Below are 8,270 nucleotides of genomic sequence, written 5' to 3'. Positions count from 1 at the left end.
AGATTCCTCTCTGAGTCTAGTTTCTATAGAAACAAACGGCATGAGTATTGAAGCTCTGTCCAGGGAGATATCTAGGTCGTAATGCGCAAAGGTCAGTGTAGTCGATCCCTGTAACATGGGAGACTTTGACTAATAAACTGTACTAATTGGCCCAACCAAAAATTCTAGAAAAAATATGTAGATGGGCATATGAGTCTAGTTTCAGGGAAAAATCACGAAACTGATTTTCGAGTTGTGAAACTCAAGATATGATTTTTAAAGCGACTAGTACGCAGGTTGGCAGTGTCTGAGAAATATTTTTATAAAGGGTTTAAAGTCTGTTAACACCTCGTGTTCGACTCCGGTGTCGGTCTCGGGTTCGGGGTGTTACATTTGATTGGTATCAGAGCTATGGTTTGGTCGGTTCTAGGACTACCATAGCACGTATGAGTCTAGCTATACATGCCGAATGTTAATGTTTAACTGTGTGATGACTTCTGACGGTTAAAATTTATGTTTTGATTAGTAAATGGATCCCGGTGTAGAGAGAACCTTGGCGGATGACATTGAAAGTGTAGCGGCTGCTCCTGCACAAGGGACACCGCCTGTTGAACCTCAGTCATCTGCGAATAATCAAGGTGAGGGGGCTAAACAAGCCTTCTTTACCATGATGAATGAGTGGGTCGCGCAATATGCCCGAACCAATCCGGCTGTCCAACAATTCCCGAATTTGAATAATCCACCCCAAGAGCCCGTAATGCCATCAGTCACTGATCCTGTGAGGCTGAGTAAGCCACCTGTAGACTTGATTAGGAAGCGCGGGGCTGAGGAGTTCAGGGCCATAGTTACTGATGATGCTGAAAGAGCCGAATTCTGGCTTGATAACACCATTCGAGTGTTTGATGAACTGTCATGCACACCCGATGAATGTCTAAAGTGTGCTATATCCTTGTTGCGGGACTCAGCCTACTATTGGTGGAGGACCCTGATTTCCATAGTCCCAAACGAACGAGTAACTTGGGACTTCTTTCAGACGGAATTTCGAAAGAAATATATTAGTCAACGGTTCATTGATCAAAAGCGTAAGGAATTCTTGGAACTCAAGCAAGGCCGTATGACAGTATCTGAATACGAACATGAATTCGTAAGATTCAGTAGGTATGCCCGGGAGTGCGTAGCTGATGAGGTTGCTATGTGCAAAAGATTCGAAGAAGGATTGAATGCAGATTTAAAGCTACTAATGGTTATTTTGGAAATAAAAGAATTCGTAACACTAGTCGAACGAGCCTGCAAGGCGGAAAAACTTGGAAAGGAGAAGAAGAAGGCTGAATTTGAAGCTAGAGACTATCGTAAAAGATCGACGGGTAAAGCTCCGTTCTCAGCTGTAAAGAAGTTCAGGGAGGACACTAATAAGTCGAGGATGACTGCGGGAATTTCCATCAGAGCACGACCATCGGCGGACTCCCGAGCTACTTCGGTAGCTAGTGTGGGCAATAATCGTCAAGAGAAACCTGAATGTCCCCAATGCGGAAGACGACACCTAGGTGAATGTTGGGGTAAGTCTACTAACAGGGCCTGTTACGGATGCGGTTCGAAGGACCACTTCATTAGAGATTGCACGGAGCTTGATGAGAAGAATAAGATTCAAGGTGCAAGACCTAGTGGGGTGACAACTAGAGGTAGACCACCGAGAATTTTAGGAGGTAGGGGTGGTAGTCAGAGAGGGGCCTCTGATACGGCTGTTTGAGCCGAGAACCGTACTTCTGCTAGAGCATATGCCATTCGCGCACGAGAGGAGGCATCCTCCCCTGACGTCATCACTGGCACCTTCACTCTCTTTGATACTAATGTGATTGCATTGATTGACCCTGGCTCTACTCATTCATATGTATGCGAAACCTTAGCATCCAGTAAGACTCTACCTGTTGAGTCTACTGAGTTCGTAATTCGAGTGTCAAACCCTTTGGGTCAATGCGTACTTGTTGATAAAGTGTGTAAGAGATGCCCTCTAAAAATTCGAGAATCTTGTCTTCCGGCCGATTTGATGCTTTTGCCGTTTGACGAATTTGACATTATTCTTGGTTTGGATTGGTTGACCGTGCATGATGCGGTTGTGAATTGCAAAAGCAAGACTATTGATTTGAGGTGCGCAAATAACGAGATAATTCGAATTGAGTCTACGGACTTAAGGGGGTTGCCAGCTGTAATATCAGCAATGTTGGCCCAGAAATATGTAAGAAAAGGGTGCGAAGCATACCTTGCGTATGTACTTGATGACAAAGAGTTAGAAAAGAAACCCGAATTTGTGCCGGTGGTTTGTGAATACCCGGATGTTTTTCCTGAAAAATTATCGGGTTTACCACCTGTTCGGGAGGTAGAGTTTGGTATTGAGCTTGTACCTGGGACTACGCCGATTTCGATAACTCCATATCGTATGGCACCAACCGAGTTGAAAGAGTTAAAATCTCAGTTGCAAGAATTGACGGATAGAGGTTTTGCTCGACCAAGTTTCTCACCTTGGGGTGCACCAGTATTGTTCGTGAAAAAGAAGGACGGAACCATGAGGTTGTGCATTGACTATCGTCAACTGAATAAAGTGACGATAAAGAACAAATATCCGTTGCCGTGCATCGATGATTTGTTCGACCAACTGAAGGGAGCCTCAGTGTTCTCAAAAATAGATTTGAGATCGGGCTATTATCAGTTGCGAATTCGAGATTCGGACATACCCAAAACTGCTTTCAGAATGAGGTACGGTCACTACGAGTTCTTAGTGATGCCGTTTGGGCTCACTAATGCCCCTGCAGTATTTATGGATTTGATGAATCAGATTTTCAGACCATATTTGGATCGGTTCGTAGTTGTGTTCATTGATGACATCTTGGTCTATTCAAGAGATGAGATCGAACATGCTGAACACTTGAGATTAGTGTTGCAAGTTTTGCGGGATAAGAAGTTATATGCCAAGTTCAGTAAGTGTGAGTTCTGGTTAAGAGAGGTTAGCTTCTTGGGTCATGTGGTATCCGCATCGGGTATTCGAGTTGACCCGAACAAAATCTCAGCCATACTTAACTGGAAACCTCCGAGAAATATTACTGAGGTTCGGAGCTTTTTGGGACTCGCCGGTTATTACCGACGATTTGTCAAAGGTTTCTCAATGATAGCCACACCAATGACGAAGCTACTTCAAAAGGATGCTAAGTTCGAATGGACGGAGAAATGTCAGAAAGGCTTCGATCAACTGAAAACTCATTTGACTGAAGCTCCAATTTCAGTGCAACCCGAATCAGGCAAAGAGTTTGTCATTTATAGTGACGCATCCCTACTCGGGTTGGGTTGCATATTGATGCAAGAAGGTCGAGTTGTGGCCTATGCGTCGAGACAATTGAAGCCACACGAGAGAAATTATCCAACCCATGATCTCGAGCTAGCCGCCATCGTATTTGCTTTGAAAATATGGCGACATTATTTGTTTGGCGAAAAGTGCCATGTATTTTCGGATCACAAAAGTATCAAATATTTGATGACTCAAAGGGACTTAAATCTGTGACAAAGACGTTGGCTTGAGTTGTTGAAAGATTACGAGCTTGTCATTGATTACCACCCGGGAAAGGCTAATGTGGTTGCGACGCCTTAAGCCGGAAATCGCTGTTTGCTTTACGAGCGATGAATGTGCACTTGTCTGTTCTACCCGACAATGTGTTAGTAGCTGAATTAAAGGCCAAACCATCATTGATTCATCAAATTCGTGAAGCTCAGAAAGTCGACGATGAATTGGTTGCAAAACGGGCTGAATGTATTCCGAATATGGAATCCGAATTTCAAATTGATGAGGACGATTGTTTGAGGTTCAGAAGTCGTTTGTGTGTTCCAAGAAATTCAGAACTCATTTCGATGATTCTGAACGAAGCCCATTGTAGCCGAATGTCAATTCACCCGGGGAGTACGAAAATGTACAACGATTTGAAACGTCGATTTTGGTGGCATGGTATGAAAGGGGACATCTCCGACTTTGTTTCGAGATGTTTAATATGTCAACAAGTGAAAGTGGAACATTAAGTGCCTTCAGGATTACTTCAGCCGATCATGATACCCGAGTGGAAAAGGGATCGAGTCACAATGGACTTTGTGTCCGGACTACCATTGTCAACAAGTAAGAAGGATGCGATTTGGGTTGATAGACTGACTAAGTCGGCTCACTTTATCCCCGTGCGTACGGATTTTTCATTGGATAAACTAGCCGAATCGTATGTTTCTCAGATTGTGAGATTACATGGAGTACCTATTTCTATCGTGTCGGATAGAGATCCGAGATTCACCTCGCGATTTTGGAAGAAATTGCAAGAAGCGTTGGGTACCAAGCTGCATTTTAGCACCGCTTTTCATCCACAAACCGATGGTCAATCCGAGCGGATAATTCAGATACTTGAGGATATGTTGAGATGTTGCATCCTCGAGTTTAGTGGTTCATGGGAACGGTATTTACCTTTGATTGAATTCGCTTACAACAATAGTTTTCAATCAAGTATTAAGATGGCACCTTACGAGGCTTTGTACGGTCGTAAATGCCGTACACCATTGTTTTGGACCGAGCTCGGTGAAAGTAAAATTTTCAGAGTTGATTTGATTAAAGATGCCGAACAGAAAGTAAAGGTAATCCGTAAAAGTCTGAAGGCAGCCACAGATCGTCAGAAATCGTATGCGGACTTGAAACGAAAGGACATTGAATATCAGGTGGGAGATAAAGTGTTCCTTAAAGTTTCACCTTGGAAAAAGGTACTCAGGTTTGGCCGTAAGGGCAAGTTGAGCCCGAGATTCATTGGGCCGTACGAAATCTCCGAACGAGTTGGTCCGGTTGCGTATAGATTGATTTTGCCCCCTGAGCTTGAAAAGATTCACGACGTCTTTCATGTTTCGATGCTTCGACGCTATCGATCTGATCCATCGCACATAATTAGCGCATCAGAGGTTGAAATTCAAGCCGATATGAGTTATGAAGAAGAACCGATACGTATCCTAGCTCGTGAAGTGAAGGAGTTGCGAAACAAAAGGGTTCCGTTAGTGAAGGTGTTATGGCTCAAACACGGGATCGAGGAAGCTACTTGGGAAACCGAGAGCTCAATGAAAGAACGATACCCAAACCTATTTACCAGTAAGATTTTCGGGGACGAAAATTTCTCAAGTGGGGGAGAGTTGTAACAGCCCAAAATTTACCCTAGTCGGGAAGTGGTTTCGGGACCGCTAAACCGAGTCACCAAAATGTTTGAATGTGATAATTATTGTCTAGAATATGTAATTATGAATGTGTGAAAATTTCAAGCTTCGATTTAGTCGATTTCATGTGAATTTAGTCAATAGGACTTATGCGAGAAAATTTTAAAATGTGATAGGTCAATGCGTAAGGACCTATTAGTGCATGTGGAAAAAGGGGGGACTTGCATGTCAAATTCCCCCCCCTTTAGTAGTGGCCGGCCATGACAAATAAGGTGGACAAGGTGTGATGGGCAAAACATGTCATAGACATGTTTTGTTGGTGCATCATGGGATGAATAACAAAATAAAAAGTTAATAATAAAGAAATGGAAAAAAAGAATGATGAAAGGAAAAAAAAGGGATCATCATTCATGTTCTTGCTAGCCGAATCTAAAGAAGAAAGAAAAATTGTTCATCTTTTATCATCCTTGGCCGAAAATGCTAAGAAGAAGGGGGAAGGGGAAGTAAGACATTCGGCCACTCCTTCTAGTCTTGAATAAGGTATGTAATGCATGGTAGCTTTTGGAAATTGTTGAATGTATTAAGCTAGTTACTAAGTCCCTTACTTAGCCCATGTTCAAATCTTGAATATTGTTGGTAACATGAGCAATCGGTCATCTTAAGTCACTATTAAGGTAAGGAAGTTTGTACTAGCTTTTGAAATTTTAGTTAATATTGAGTGAGTTATCAAGTGATTTTGTAACCATGTTGAAATTTCGATTTTGGGGGTAAGTATGGTTTTCGGCTATAAGAGATTAATAAGGGTGATGATTGTGTTACATGCTAAACTTAGATGAAATTGTGTGATTAGATAAATTAAAAGTAATAGTATAGTTGATGAATATATATAGATATACATATTCGGCCATCACTTAGGAGCTTATGTGATGTTGAGTTTAAGCTTTGCATATTCGGCTATATGTATATATACATATATATGTAAGCCCATTCGTGATATTACCTTAGGATAGTATATATAACCGACAAAAAATGGGAAAACTAGCAAAGGTGAAGGCCGAATAGCTATAGGAGGTGTGGATGACTTTATGCATGTGGGTGTGTGTGTATGCCATTTAGTTGGTGACATTCGGCATTTCTTAATTAACATTAGAGATGAGTGAATGAAATCGGCATGTGTGTTTGTGAAAATGCCGAATGTGAATTTGGATAATATTGCGTAATGTATGTGCTTTAAATGATGGAATGGAGTGGATGCTTTAAATGTGTTATGAACAATTATAAGTTAAATTAAGGTTTGCTAAATTACCATTGTCATTGCCGAATATACAAACATACACATGCATGTGTAATTGAAGTATGAATGTTTAGCAAGATGGTTAAACTAGTTAATTTATCGATTTAGCTCAAGAAGCTAAAGGTGGAGAGGCAAGCAAGGGCAAAGAAAAGATCATCGAGTAACCGAGTTGGAACCGTCTTACCCAACACAAAGTAAGTCATCAAGCATATATTTTGTATTGATCTAAATAGACATAATGTCTATGTAATCATGCTGAATGGAATGATAAATTTATATACATGTATGTATGTGGTGATGAAAGTGTTGAATGAAGAGAAAGAGGTGAGATGTATTGAGTTGTTGACCTCGGCACTGAGAGTGCAGGTATAACATTTATGATCAAGAGATGGCGCTAAGTGTGCGGGTTTAATTGTACAGCACTAGTGTGCGAGTTTGATTATGTGCACTAAGTGTGCGATTTGATTATGTGCACTAGTGTGCGAGTTTGATTATGTGCACTAAGTGTGCGAGTTTGATTATATAGCACTAAGTGTGCGAGTTGATTATATAGCACTGAGTGTGCGGACTTAATATATACGTTTGAATCATTATGGACACTAAGTGTGCGACATTATTAAGTCGATCACGGACAGCGGATCGGGTAAGTACCTTGAGTTCATGGCCAATAGGCGCTATGTTTATAATTGGAGTTGAGCTTGGTAAGTTGAAACCTATGTGACAATTATAATTGAAGTCACGTACATAAGATTTATTGTGGAATAGGTGAAAGGCCGTTTAGTTGTATGATTGTAACGAAAATAAATGATGTATGAAAATGCCTCAAATATCCTATTGATGAGTATATGGAATGTGAATGCATGATTTGGTATGAGATTGAACCGATGGGTCTGAGGAACTATGGCATGGTTCGGTATGGATGGAGTAACTAGCCTCGTTCCATTTTGTTTCCTATTGTGATAATGTTATTAATGGATGGTAGTGCATTGCTTATGACTTACTGAGTTATATACTCACTCGGTGTTTCCTTGTCACCTATTTTAGGTTTCTTGGACTCGACTTTTTTGCGTGATCGGGCCGTCATTGGGTATCCACCGGCTAGCAGTTTTGGTACTTTCTTCTTAGTCGGCTTGGAAACATTTCGGCATGTATAGCTATTATGTTGTGTTTGAACTTTGGTATGTAATTTTAGCCATGCGAAAATGGCTGAATGTTCGGTTGGGTTTGGTTTCATAACGTTAGTCGTTTGATATTCGATTTTTGCTATGTTGGTTTTTTTTGGTTTATTCTGATTGGCTAGTTGTAGGGGGGTTTTGCATGATTAGCCTTTGCATGGTAGTCTGATATAATTTGTTATTATGAAAATTATAGTTAGATTAAGGGAATCACGATGGGCATAGTTCTTTCGTACAGATGCTGGCGCAGCCAGTGACGTGAGATTGGAAAATCACTAATAGTAGGAGTGGAAATTAATTGATGAATAAATATGTATTCAAGCTCGATGAGTTTTTCAATAAGAACGAAAAGAAATGACATATGTAAGAATTCGGTTCCGTGGACGGGCCAGACGGTTTCTGGATTCTGTTCCGATTTGGAATTATTATAATTAACCGAATAATTAGGACATACCAATATGGTAGATTCCTTCTGAGTTTTTCTATGAACAACGGAGTATTGAAGCTCTGTCAGGGATTCTAGTGTAATGCGCAAGTCAGTGTAGTCGTCCCTGTACATGGGAGATTACTAATAAACTGTACTAATTGGCCCGACCAAAGAGATTCCT

The sequence above is a fragment of the Gossypium hirsutum genome, chromosome D02 (genome assembly GCF_007990345.1).
Source record: "Gossypium hirsutum isolate 1008001.06 chromosome D02, Gossypium_hirsutum_v2.1, whole genome shotgun sequence".
In the NCBI taxonomy this organism is placed as follows: Eukaryota; Viridiplantae; Streptophyta; class Magnoliopsida; order Malvales; family Malvaceae; genus Gossypium; species Gossypium hirsutum.
The sequence above is the reverse complement of the archived record's forward strand: the minus strand, read 5'-3'. Positions refer to the sequence as shown.